The following is a 14370-nucleotide window of genomic DNA, read 5'->3' as shown; positions in this document are numbered from 1 at the left end:
CCATAGGTGAGTACCGGTAGGATACAGCTGTTGTATACTTTTCTCTTCAGGGATATTGGTAAGCTACCTTTTATGATCTGAGAGAACCTGCCATATGCGCTCCACACAATTCTTATTCTTCTAGTTATTTCCCTCTCATGATCCGGATCTGCGGTCACTACCTGCCCTAAGTAGACATATTCTCTTACTATTTCCAGCACCTCGCTACCAATTGCGAACTGCTGTTCCCTTGCTAGGCTGTTGAACATTAGTTTGGTTTTCTGCATGCTAATTCTTAGCCCCACCGTAATGCTCTGCCTATCTAACTGATTGATCATGCTTTTCAGTTCTTGTCGTGAGTGGCTTAGCAAGGCAATGTCATCAGCGAATCGCAAATTACTCAGGTATTCTCCATTAACTCTTATCCCCAACTGTTCCCATTCCAGCCCCCGGAATACCTCCTGTAAGCAGGCAGTGAAGAGCATTGGCGAGATCGTGTCTCCCTACCTGACACCTTTCCGTATTGAAATTTTATTGCTGACTTTATGGAGAACTATAGTAGCTGTGCCTTAGAGGTCCTAAGCAACGGTCCCATGTCCTGCATGGAGCCCAAGATGACTTTTGTCGAGCAACTGTCAGTAGTAAGAAGAATTTCTAGCAAAGCAAAGGATGATGACAAGAAATGGTGCCTTTTGGAGGCCTTGAATGCCTTATGAGGCAAAAAGGAACTCAGAATAGTGTGAGTGATCCCGTCAAAGATGCTGCTCAGTGTCTGAGAACTACAAAAATGAAGCTACTATTTGCGGATAAGGAGGGAGGATTTGTGGTCATGTCAAACACTGTATGCAAAGAAAAGTTAAATAGGCATTAAGGGGACAGGGTTGGCCGTATACCTCCCATGTATTTTAGCCTATGTTTGTGACCCGTTTTCTCAGGATCTGTTAAAGTTAGAACAATCATACTGGTATCGTTGAAATTAGCTACCTAAGGTCTCTTTACTGAAACAGAAGTATTATGTAATAAGTAGAGGCTTTCTTTTATTCTTGTTTTTAGTGAACCTACTCATTTTTCAGGCAAAAATGGCTAGTAAATAGCTTGTGAAACAATATCCATTGTACTAATTTTTATAATTCTGGTTCAGTAGATTGCCCCTTACACTGTAATAATATTGGCAAAAAACGATGTTTCTAGCTGCTGCGGTTCCAGAGAAAAAGGGGCAAACGTTGCAAAAATTGACATTTCGAGATAATTAGCTTTGAAGTAAATAAAAGCACTTTATTCCAACCCTGCACGCTATAAAGGCAGGCGGATGTTTCAGATCAATAACCACCAGCCTCGGTCACCTCCAGAGTCAATCTTTCTCTTTTTCGTTTGCTGCCTTGCTTTCTGGGCCTCTTTTGTAACGAGCTTTGCAGCCCTTTATGCAAAGTACAGTCGTCGCTCCCAGCTGCTGCACCTTTTATTATGAATCGTAAGGCATACACAATCCTCACGTTCATTTCACAGAGGCCCGACGTTGTCTTTTTTGACGTCTGGAATTGATGTGAAGAAGAGCATCTTCCGCAGTTTAGAGAGTAGGGGCAAGCAACGCCAGCTCTTCATGCTGCATTTTCGAGCAGCTGCAAGTCCCCCCCGCACAATTTACAACGATGGCACACGACAGCATGTCAGTGTCAAACAGAGCATAGCCATGGTCACAAAAACTTGAGTTTAGGTCCTCCATGCGTGCGGCTGAGTACGACAGCTTTGTAGAAGACGCGCACGTGGCGTCCGCTGCACTCTAAGAAAAAAAGGTGTGATCTTAGTCTTTTTGGGGGGTAAAACACTTGTCGCTGAGCTGACACCTTTTTGGGGGTAAGGTTACGCTGTTTCTTGGAGACTAAGTATTTATGCTCACGCACATAGAGTAATGTTACGCTCTAATAGCCTAAACTTGCACTGACATAAGAAGAGTAACTTTAAACCAGTTAGGTATAACATTACGCCTTTCTAAAAGGGGTAAATGTTAGCCTGAGGAAAGCATAAACATATCCTAGCATGCAAGGTGCAAGTTTGCACCTTTAGCAGGTAAATTTATGCTATGTATAGAAGTGCAAAGTTACTTTGTCAAAGACTATACTTATACCGTCATAAACAGAGCAAAGTTTGCACCCCTGTGGTGCAAGCTTATACCCTTACATGATGGATAAAGTTACCCTTCTAGTGGTACAAAGTAACGCCCTACTGCAAAGGGTATCTATGCACTACTCGGTGGTGTATTTATACTGTCCACACGAGAGCATGATTACACTTCTGTAGCGTAAACCTGCCCACTGAATGCAGTACTAAAGTTGACCCATATGGTAGAAGCCCGAGCCTTTCTGGAAGTGCAGGCAGTGTCAAAATGTTGCGACGAATCTTTCATGTGAGATGGTCTGTGTCATTGTGTGTTTAGGTGCAGGTACTACTGCAGAATGTACACAAAGAATTCATAAACGAATCGGAGAAAGAAACATACCGTCATATTTATTTTGTCACATGCTACACCATATTACAGCAATGACCCTGCCAGTCTTCTTCATACAGGTGGAGGCAGTATGTACCATGTATTTGACCTGCACAGAGAAGAAAACATATAATAAATTTTGCAACCACAAAGCTCAGACGACGTGACCATGGGCTTAGTTAATTCAGGTCTAAAAGTGTAAACCACACAAAAGGCAGGGATAAAGGGAGACGCATGAAAACAATGCCACAAGTGCAGGCTTCTGTTTATTATTGAGAACCAAAATCAGAAAAGATATGCAGGAAAAACAAAACGTCCTAAATGGCAGCTACTTAATCACTCACATATGCTGACATTGTCACAAGCACACTGGCTTCTCAGGAAAAATCCAGAATATTGTGCCCAGCTGCACGGTCAGGCTGTAGGCATCCCGGATGCCAGACTAAGAAGAGGGTCATATCAAGAAACAGAAAAACATGTGCATGAAATGGAAGCTACTAAAAGGTGATAAAATGAAATGCCATTTAACAAACCCTTCCCTCCATTCTCGTGTTTTTATTTCTCCGTATCTAGAGTGGTTAAGGTTTCATGCAACCCTTGCTAACAATATGTCTCTGGTCTCTGATGCCATTACATGTTTTGTTGCCCATACAGTGAATTTTCTTCCTAAAAGGGAAGTGTAGGTGATTATCTGAGCATCAATGAGTGATACTTCCAACTGTAATTTTCCCTGCATATATTACCTGTGAATTCATTTCCAATTAGCAAACAGCAGGAAGCTTGTGCCTGTGATGGCATTTCTGGATGCATTCGATTGTCACAGCCTTTCGATACAGTTTAAATACCTGGTGAAAGGCCACAAAGGCTATGCACTATAAATCTTAGTGTACCACTCCTGGAAAACAAGGAAAAGCTTTCGGCTAAATGTGAAATAATAGCTAGGGCAACTTACACATCTAAAGAGTTGTCTCCATGCATGAGGTAACGTCATACAAAAAAAAATATTTGGACCACATTATAATAAAGATACTTTTTATTCACGTTCATAGCCTGTTTCATACTACACCTCTACATTATGCCTGTGCAAAAAGCTTTGGTTATGGACTGGCCTTCACTGACAGACTACATTGACTACACAAGCAGCATAGAACAGTCTCCTTCTAAAGTAATATTTTTGCTTGAGGAAATTACAGATCTCGTCTTTTTACTTAGACAGTGCTGCTTCATCCAATGCTTGCAGCATATGCAGCAGCAGTAATTCTCATGAATTACATTTTGCTGGCACAATAGAATGTTACCTTTACACATCTTTTCAGATGCTTAGCATAATGAAATTGTAAACACTGACTGACAGCATGCAAGAATGGCTATTAAAACAGTTGCCTTCCATATCTGCTGTCACATGCAGGGCACGTGAGCTTAATTAAATTTTAAGTTCACTCCGATGTAAAATAAAAATAATATGGATTCATGTGAGTTATTGAAAATTATTCACATCAGTGAACAGCACCTTCCTACTCAAAAAGAAAGTGTGAACAGTGCAAAGAAGATTAACAGCCTCACGTAGCTGCATATCACATTAAGCTTCACATGCATAAACGGTGCTAGTCATATTAGCTTGGTAGCATGCCACCCTGCCAAGCATTACCATAACTGTGTGTCATTTTTTTCTGACGCCAGCAACATGGATTGTAGGCAGCGCCTCTCAAACTAATTGAATATGAAATCTTTGCTGAAGTCCAGCCTACTTTTGCAGAAAAAAAACTGCATTTATACTTCATGCCATAAAAAGTGGTCACAATTATTCAAACCATTATTCAGAAATTCTTTCAGAACTAAGTCCTCGAAAACATTGAAAAGCTCTAAAATCTCTGTAATAGAATGGCTGCAGCTGCGCAACATAGCATACTATGTTCACGGATGGACATCAAGTGATGATGAACTTGCAACAATGTCCCAATTACATAAAAACATACATACCATACACATCCAGTCCCGGCCACTTGTACAGTTTTGAAGAATTCAGGCTGAACTTCGGTGCTAGGAGTGACAATGGTTGTGCACCTTTGCATCCCTCCTTCTCCCAGGTACACTGCAATAGAGGCGTCATTTATAGCGTTAGTGTAATGGCTAGTGATAACTTATATGTTCATTAAACCACGTAATGGCAGCACACATGCTCAAAAAACGACAGGGATAGTTTGAAAACGAGAAACATTCCAAATTTTATCCATTACAGCACTTGCCACATATTTATAACAGGCATAATTGACGCAGTGCACTGGCACAATAAGCCTAGACAAACTTCTACAGCACAATGGCCTATTACCAGTGAATTGTCACTAAGTTCCTAACATAATTAACATATTTTCTAACAGCTACTGCCGAAAAAAGAAAGAACTATACTGTTACTGCTTACGAGATTGACAGTATTCATTACAGAATTTTTTTTTCGTTGACAGATTACCGCAGTGCAACCAAAATCCTTATTGTTCTAAACAGAAAAGCTTAGATACTAGCGTATTCTTCTATTCAACCTCTTAGAGCGACATCAAACCTAAAGTCTCACTCTTTCACAAGAGAATACAAGAGCACAAAAAGAGGTGCCATAGACTGTACACTTTTGTGAGCTAATGTTTGGCCACCAACTAGCCCCGACCTTTTCACTAGTAAAAAGAACTAAACAAGTTCACTTTTCTCTATTAGTTCTCATCTTCGAATGCAGTAAAACTGCTGGCATGATAAGTCACATTCTGGGTTAGCAAAAATATTGCAAGGTGTAAGCGAAAACGGCCGCATGCCAGGAAGCGCAGAGCACAAATGAGCTGCTAATTTCTTGCCTATGAATAAATAAATTTCACGTTTACTGTTTTATCGTTTGCTTGCTACTCCGTGGTAAAGAAAAAAAAATTGACGCCGTCCATTCGCAAAAAAAAAAGCGGCCTGGCAGAAGGAGTTACCTTGCAGCGCTAAAATTATAAAAGGGATTATTGTTCAATAAGAATCACATACAGTGCTGAAGTAGACATGAGCACTGCGCGCAGTACGTGCCACAGAAGCGCGCACACTAATTTATTCGCCCCTTTCTGAACGGAGACTGCGGTTTGGACTTACCTTACTGAATGGTCGTGAGCAGGGACAAATACTTGGCGTTGAAGAGACGACCGGCAATGTTCTTTCGCACGGCAGACGAAGGAGCAGAGCCTGCAGCGAAAGAAAGCATGAGAAAGACGCCTGCAGATTGCGCCGCTGCGATCGTGTGTTGTACACGATAGGCTCCCTCCGGCCGCACGCGACCGGCTCAAAACAAGAAATAGCAACAAGCAGCGGCTCGCGCACACAATCCATGATAAAAAATCTGTACTGAACACACCATAACTTGATGGCAGGAAACAACCCGTATGACCAAACGAAAATGTCACTTACTTGTACGGTTGAAATTGGGCGCAAAGAATCCGTACGATGAGGGCGCCGCGACGATCTGGCGTGCGCTGTTTCTTTCAGACGTTGACTCTTTCGCGAAAATGTCGCCCACTGCAGCGTCACACATCGATGAAGCTTGCACGATGAAGTAATCGCTGAACAGAACCTAAACGCACACAGGCCCGTACTATAAGATGAAAAGAGGAATGCGCGTCGCGACTTGTACGCACGGCACCCAGGCGCGGTAAACAGCGGCTTCGTCTTCGACTCTAGGCGAGCGGCCAATCCAAATAGACAGGCACGTGACCTGAAGAGAGAGAAGGGAGAAAACCAGGAGGAACTACAACCCATCGCCAGCCATCGCTTCCAAAGCTTGCTTCGCGCCATAGAGGAATTACAGAGGAGGTTTTCCTTCCTCCATTCTTCGTGCCTTTCTTTCGTTCCGCCGGACCCCGCGCTTCCCCTCTTTTCCTTTTCTCCGCTGACTGAAAGAACGTCTGCGTTCCCAGTAGTGTCCCAAGGTCAAGCCGCCCGCGTGCGGGGCGACGACCTTTGGTCCTTGCAATGTGCTGGTAGCTTATTATTTTTGCATGTGCCTCTCTGCCCTTGTGGCACGTATTTTTCCGCGCTTTCGGCGTGCGCACAACTCTTCCGTTATCGGAGACAACGAGCGCGGCGAGATTCGTCTTGTCAGTCCTTGCAGTATCCCTTAGAAGCTTTTAATGCAGCCAGCTATTACGCAGTATGAATTACGCAGATGCTGCAGTAAATGTGTGGCGTATGCAACAGAATAGTTTTCAGAGCAGCTGCAGCTTGAAGTTACGAGCATCATTCGGAAGTTCTCGTCAGCTCTCATTTACTACCGTGTACAGGAGGCACTGCGAAATATATATCAATAAACTGCCCTTCCTGTACTTCTAAATCATTCATAGAACCGGCTAAAAAAGCGATGTAAATTCTGCAGCATTATTGATTCAATGTCAGTTTTAAATACTGATATTGCCGCGTGATATTGCTGCGAGAAATTTCAACTTTCTTTTGTGCTTATGGGGCCGCACGTGTGAGGAGAATCCGAAGGAAGCAAAAAAAACCGCTCTGTTCAAAAATAGTTTAACTCAATCGAAATAGATACAGCTGTAGAAATATGGATTTAATAAAGCCGCATCGAGTGATCAGAAGCGTCAGGCAAACAAAGGGGATTCACAACATTTGAGGAAGATGGCGCAGAAGAGGGCTTCAAACGACAGTCGACCACTGCTGATGCAGCAGTTCTCACCTCTCATCGTTCCAGTGTTCGCGAAGTTCTCAAAATATTTTCAAAATGGGTCAACAGAGCAGAAATGGAGCACTGCCAGCGCTATGCCAGCAAGCATCCGTTAAGACGCTTCAACCGACTGGTTATTCGGGCGATTCCGTCTATTATACGCGCTTTCATTTTATTCAATATGGGCAGTTGCCACCGCTGAATTTATGATTTTGTTAAAGATTGGTTCGTCAGTGCGATACAATGTGTCCTTTAGCTCAGTTTTATTTGTGCGTACAAGACAAAAGTCCCAGTCATCCGAAGCAACTTACGATGATGAAGGGAAACCTGCCGGTTTATACGCCGTAGTTTCATTTATTTTCGAGCTTGGGTCTTCGGGCTGCGTCTATCTAGTGCAATGTACTGTTTAGTGCTTATCATTAGCCTCTAAAAGAAAGAGTTATTTCCTGACGCATGAACCATTCCATAAGAATTCACAATGCACTGCCGCAATATAAGCGCCTTGATTACTGTTTCCTCTGGCTCCCGGTTTGTTGCGGAATTCGATGCTTCCATAGCGCTACAGTTCGAAAAAAAAATCGTAGGCAGTCAACTTCATTTCTGACTATCATTACTACTTGACTGCATTAAAGCTGCGCGGAACAACCTAAAAGCTAAAAGTTACGTACACGTACACTGAGTTTAAGCTAATTTCTGCTCTTGTAGGCGTGCAGCACAATTTCATGCGATAGAGAAGTTCGAATAGACTTAAATCGCGTTGGTCGCCTCGCTCCCTGTTTATCAATTTAAAATAAGCTGAATTTGAATTGCTTCTATGTGAAACACTTGTACGCGCCAAAACATGATCAGGAAATGCAGCTATCTCGAAAACTGATTACTATGGGCTTCGCTCTTGTGCCGAGAGAAAGGATGCGTACACTTGTTGGAAAGGAAACGTAGAAATGTCTTTTACGCTGCGTTGAGGAGTTTCCGAGCAGATGTACAAATGCTGGTGATCTCATACTCGACCAGCAAAAGTGCGACTCTGAGGCCTGGCTCGTGTATTGGTAAAAGTGCTCTAAACAAAAATGTACCTATATATATGGAATGGTCAGGCCACGTTCACAACTCAGTTCAGATGCAGAATTATTCCTTCCCTAGTTTCTTGCATTTTTGTTTTTCAGCGTTGTCAGTATTAGTGGTGAAGATCGCGCGTTTATCAGCGAGTAGGGCTCTTTTTTGTTGTTTAAATGGAGCAGAAATATGAGAGTGCAATTTATTGTGGATTTGCGTTACATTACATCTTCAGCTAACATAAAATTACTGCGTCAACAATCTCGCTCGTTCGTCTGATTTTGATTTATTAACTTGTATGCATGTTAACCTGAACCCTTTCTGTTATTCGTCTGTTATTTGCTCAGGAACATGTGCCACAACGAGGGGTTATTCGAAAAGCAGTGCACGCTTTTCGAAATTGTACGGAGGGAATTAACCGCCCTGGTATCTATCGTACGCTATTAGAAAATGAAGAACAGCGCTGACTAATAGAGCTTACGCTGGCTGTGAAGCAAAACTGTTCCTTTTAAAGCTTTTATTACCGCTTTAATAAAAGCTTAACCACAAGCCGAAATTATAAGCGCAATAATGTTCATGCCTCTGGTGTGTTGAAGCGCTAAACTGTTGATTTCGTTCAGAGCTGCGATTGGTCAGAGGAGTAACACAGCACCGATCATGCCGTCTGTCTTTGCTGACTTACTTCTTTTTAAAATGATATCCAATCATGAGTATGAAATCACATGCACCGAATATTAGTGATTATTTTGGCCCTTAGCAACCAAGAGCATGTTTGCATGCGTGATGGTTGTCGTGGCCGATCGCGGCCAATGCACCTTTTTTCAGTAACGTCCTGTGCATCCGCCAAGCCGCCTCCAGGCGGAGATGGGCAGAAGATCGCTGTACGTGTTCTTCCAAGAAATAGCTTCTGGTCTCTTGAAGAAGCGAGGAGGCGCGGTCAGTATCGCCAGCGCGGATGAAAGGATCAATGCAGTGGGGGAGCGTGAGCCAGCGTAGCTTTTAACTATTGTCCTCAAAATAACCCCGCCACCCCGCTTTCGGGAGAGGACCATCTTCGAGAGGGAGGGGAGGCGGTGAGGGCTGCATACTTTGCTGTACAGCGTCTTCGCGCAGAGGGAACACAGGTGGTTTGAAGAGTAAAAAAGGGGGTAAGTTTTCTGAAAGAGACTAACGGCCTCCACCACTTCCACACGGGTGTAACGATGCACTTTGCAGAGTGCATCGTTAGTCCATGCGCCTTCAGATAGCATAAGTCGTGAAGATGCACCCTTCTTACACCCTTTTTTCTTAGAGTGTGCGTCCAGCGTCGGAATGCGTTGCGGGGACTTGGTGTCATGACGAACGAACTTATGCTGATTCCGGTGAAAGCGACCCTTTTAAAATAGTTTCTTCGTGTTCACCATATCATGAACGCCTAGAATGTAGCCTCAAAGCAATAAAAAACCGATTTTAGCCGTGAAATCAAGCCGATAGAGAACCAAAACAACTCGCGTCGCGAGTGATACCGGTAGCGTCTGAGGATTGTTTTGGATAGAAACGGAACACTAGATATTTATTGCCGTAGCCAGACGAGCAATAACTATTCTGCTAAACATGGAGAAAACAGGCGTTTTTTTTTCGTTTTTTTTCAACACGCGAGACGTACAGATCTCCCGTAGGTGCGAAAGGAGGCGTGGTCGGTCACCACCTAGGTTTCCGAAAAGGTCAATTTTCGGAGTAAATAATTCGCCCACACGCAAGTGACCCATTGGAAATCGTGGAGGAAAGACTGCGAATTCCAAATATCGAAAAAACAAAAAATCAATTTTTTTTCAAAAATTTTGCCTACCCTGTTCCCTTAACTAAGAACTTTGTAGCTCCGATCGTGACCAGCCAGAAAGCGAAAAAACAGGCCATAAGGTTATGTAAAAAGAAGGGACTGGATAGTTCGGGCAAAAAGATAGGTGCCAGTAAAAAAGCGGGTCTAAGCGTTTTCTTCTCTGCGAAAATACATAAGGAGGGTGTGCCACTGAGGACAATTGTAACGGAGAAAGAGTTATGGCAAGGCGTTCTTTCTAGATTCTTGCAAGAGAAATTAAGTCTCTTGAAATTTAAGGCCCGTTTCTGGTTAGTAATTCTAATCAGGTAGTGGACTGTATTAAGAACCATGAAGATGCTCCGCACGTTAATTTTGCCTTTTCAGGGGTGGTGTGACATTTTTATTAGAACATCCTTTCTATTAGGCGTTCAGTACGTCCTGGGCCAAGGCGACTAGGGAACGTTGCAGTCTCAGATCAAGGGATGTGAGCCAGATGGGCCACGGTGGGGGTGGCGGGAAAAGATAGGCGGGGGACTGGAAGGCTGCGTGGCACTGTGTAAGGCCGTGTTCTATGTCTGCATAGTGTGTGGACAGTTTGGGCACTGAGGTGTGGAAGTGTACCGGTATAGGTAAAGTTTGGCTGGTGTATGTAGGAGATTAAACTGTATTCGGCGAAGAATGCGAGCTTCACGGATCGATAAGGATGGGTGCAGTGGTGGTAAATCAGCTAAATCTAATTTTTGCTGCGCGTAGTATTCGTCAGTGCGTTTGTAAGCCCTGACGGCCTGCTCCGTCGGTGGGCTCGTCCATGGGAATCCCGGCGCCTGTGTATAGTTTCTCAGGTAAGCTGGTGAGCCAGCTTATTGCCGGTTATGCCCATGTGACCAGGGATCCACCGAAGTGTCACCGGTCGTGGGCTTAATGCAAAGAGGGCGGCATCTAAGGCCGATCGGGTAAGGAAAGGGAGGGCTCTTTCATGGAAGGCACGCAGAGCTGCCTGCAACGTATTGGGTGGCGGGGTAGAGTGGCAAAGCGTGTGATGGCATCGGCGATCCCATGTATTTCTAGGGCGAGCGTGGAGGGTGGGGGGGTGTATGGACCGGTTGTGTGAGTGCTGGTTGTACAGAGGCAAGGGTGGAGGAAGAAGGCTGCTGTTGAGGCCGCGGATTCCGTGAGACAGGCGTCTGTGTAAGCCACCGCCGCAGCGTCAAAAGGTGGCTTGTGGTTGTATGCACATGCTTGGCGGCGGCCTGCGTGTGTGTGTGCGGACATGTTGCGTGGAATGGGTGCGAGGCGGAGGTTAGGGGGATAGATCGCAGACTGCGGTGGGTCTGGGAAAGAGATGGGTGCGTAGGGAGTCTGGGAAAGTATCCACCGCCCAGCTGGTGTACTGGACAGGCGGATGATTTGTCTCTCCCGGTGCAGGTTAAGGAGGGCTTGAAGAACGTGGAAAAGGCCTGTTCTGTACAGAGTGTCTGTAGAAGCCTGATGGGGGAGTCCTAGTGTTGCTTTGTATAGTGTATTGAGGGCCCGGGTTAGTTTGTCTTGTTGTGTACTTGTAAGTGGGCAGTAAGGTATGTAGTACAGGAATTTGTTCAGAGCCAGCGCATGAGCAAGGCGGCTGGCGTGTGTCTCGGAGAGGCCGGCATGTTTTAAAACTACGCGGCGCAGTAAGTGTGTTACTGAGTGGAATGTGCGTATGGACTGATTGATGCAGGCGTGAAAGTGTTGGAGTTGAGTGGCATACCCAGGATGCGACAAGATTCGACGCGGGGGGTGCGCTGTCTGGCAAGGGTGAGGGAGATGGAGGGGTTCATCGTTCGTTGATATTTACTGCGTGTTATGAGTAAAAGTTCTGATTTCTCCGGAGCGGGTTGCAGGCCCGCTTGGGAGAGGTGTGAGAAAATGATGTTAAGTGCATGTTGGAGTGTGGGTTGGACCTCTCCCGGTGAGCCAGTGGTGATCCACAAGGTGAGATCGTCTGCATAGAAGACGATATGAAGGTTGGGAATATCGGCTAATACCCGGGCGAGTGGGACCATGCCTAGGTTAAAGAGAATGGGAGCGAGGACGGCACCTTGTGGATGCCACGAGTGAGTGGGTTAGGGTTAGACAGCTTGTCGAGGTAGCGGATACGGGCAGAGCGGTGGGAGAGGAAAGCTCTTATGTAATTGTGCATGCTGTGTGTGCACTGCGTATCAGCTAGTATGTTGAGGATGTGATCGTGTTATATGTCGTCGAAAGTCTTGCGTATGTCAACGGTTACTAAGGTTTTGACCTGCGCAGCGTCTGAGGCATTTGAGTTATAGAAGGTGTGTTGAAGGAGAAGGAAAAGGTCTTGGGTGGATAGTGCTCGGCGAAATACAATGAGGGTGTGGGGGAGATAGTCGGTGGCCTGAAGATGGGAAGTGAAGCGGGCAAGCACCATGTGCTCCATGAACTTGCTCGCGCAGGAGGTAAGGGAAATAGGACGGAGGTTACTGATGCTGGAGGGTTTATTGGGTTTCGGTATGAATGAGAGCACGGACGATGTCCAGTCCACTGGCAGGGTGCCAGAGGTCCAGGCGTCGTTGATGACATTAAGAAGAAATGTGTTGGCTTCGGGGGGAAGGTTCTTGAGAGTTGTGTACGTGATTTTGTCTGCACGGGGGGCAGAGTGTGTGTTACAACGAGCGAGTGCTGTGTAAAGTTCCGTGTGCGTGAAGGGGACGTCTAGTGCGGGAAGGGCTAGACCATGATATGGTGGGTTTAAAGAGGATTGTGAGGGTGGGAAATAAAGTTGTTTGAGGTAAGTAAAAACCTCTGTTGGAGTATGGGAGGCGAAGAGGCGTTCAAGAGTGGGTATGGGATGAGGTTGAGGTCCGAAAAAGGAGCGGAGAAGATACCAGGATGATTTTTCACGTAATGTTCCATCTAAGTGGTCGCATGTTCGTGTCGAGTGTTCGGTGTCTTGCAGTGGGAGATAATGTCGTTGCGCAGTGCTTGTATTCTGTCGCGGAGCTGTGTGTTGTGTGGTTGTGTAGCTAACGTGCGTTGGAGACGTTTTCTCGGCTTCCAAAATCGTAGAAGGTGAGGATCAGGGTTGTCACGGGGAGTAGGATTAGAAATTTCACGTGTTGAACGTGACTGGGTGTTTCTGAGATCATCGATCCATGAAGCGTAGTCGGAGGGATTAGATGGGGTGAGGGTAAGAACCGGCGAAAGTCTGACCACGAATTGTGTCGCACCTTCGCCCAGCGTCGGGGGTGTTGTGTGGGAATGTTGAGGACAAGGATGGAATGGTCGCTAAGTAGGTATGTGTCAGTATTGTGCCAAGTAACATGTGGAATGCATAGAGCGAAGGTCAGGTCGGGTGTGCTGTCTCAGTGATAGGAGGAACCCTGTATAGTTGCGTTTTCAGTAGATGTAAAAGACCTTTTTTACTCGATGCCGCCTGTATTGAAAGTGGAACCCCATTGTCATTTCAGAATTCTATTGGCATGTCAATTGAAAGCATTCAAACCTGGATTCATTTTACCGGTCATTGACTGTCATAAAGCATGAAGGTGCAGAATATGTGCAGAAGGATGACGTATGCATTGGGTCCTGCATCACCTACGTTCTTAGGTCTGTCTTTTTAGCATAAATTGACCAACGCATTGTCAGGCGGATCAACACTGAGAAAGTTAAACGCATTTTAGATATGTTGACGACTACCATGTAGTAATGGATCTAACACAGTCTAACAAACCGGACGATGTGGTGAAAAATGTACTCAATGTTTTTAATTCTTGTAGCTTCGACCTAACGTTTACAACAGTAATCCCAACAGTTCCTTGATATATGCATTAGGTTTGAAAAGGCACGTGTTTGCAGGATGTATCAGCCGAGGACAAAAAAAGAAATTCTCAGTTATCAATCAGCGCACTCTTGTGAAAAGGGGTATTTCCATGAATGCCTTCCGCGCTGCACTCCATAAGTCGTGCGAGCATTGCATCACCGAAAGTGTGACCCTGCAATAACTTCGCTTAGAGAACGCGGCGTTTCCGGAGGAAACTCTGACATCTGTTGCGGAAAAGCTGCTGAAACAAGTGAGAACTGGGAGGCAACGAAACCGTGAGGATCCCCAACGACGGACTGAACTTCTGGCGATGCCGTATGTGCACAATATATCGCACCCTCTAAAAAAACGTGGCGAAGAAGTGTGGCGTCTATCTTGTATTGACTGCCCCGAAGAAACTTCTGCGCCTGTGCCCTCTCCGTGAACGGCGAGGTAAGGAAGCCATAGTGCACTACGAACCACCAAAAGAAGTTCGTTCCATGCAAAATCGGTGTTGTCTATAAAATCCCGCTCACTTATGGCAAGGCTTATATTGGGCAATCAGGACG

The 14370-nt window shown here is 45.2% G+C and overlaps 1 long non-coding RNA gene across 3 annotated transcripts; it reads right to left on the bottom strand.

Moving 5' to 3' along the window:
• Positions 1–2463: 2463 nt before the first annotated feature.
• LOC149370190 (uncharacterized) lies at positions 2464–9399 on the bottom strand. Of its 3 annotated transcripts, none has more exons than XR_016285604.1 (4): positions 5891–9399; positions 5579–5668; positions 4441–4556; positions 2464–2573 (listed from the first exon to the last, which is right to left on the bottom strand). It is a non-coding gene; the product is annotated as an uncharacterized LOC149370190 (long non-coding RNA). The 3 variants fall into 3 exon arrangements; XR_016285605.1 differs by having other exon boundaries at positions 4445–4556; XR_016285603.1 differs by having other exon boundaries at positions 2464–4556.
• Positions 9400–14370: the final 4971 nt, after the last annotated feature.

This window comes from Amblyomma mixtum, chromosome 1, assembly GCF_055824585.1.
Source record: "Amblyomma mixtum isolate Tamu chromosome 1, ASM5582458v1, whole genome shotgun sequence".
In the NCBI taxonomy this organism is placed as follows: domain Eukaryota; kingdom Metazoa; phylum Arthropoda; class Arachnida; order Ixodida; family Ixodidae; genus Amblyomma; species Amblyomma mixtum.
The sequence above is the reverse complement of the archived record's forward strand: the minus strand, read 5'-3'. Positions and strand labels throughout refer to the sequence as shown.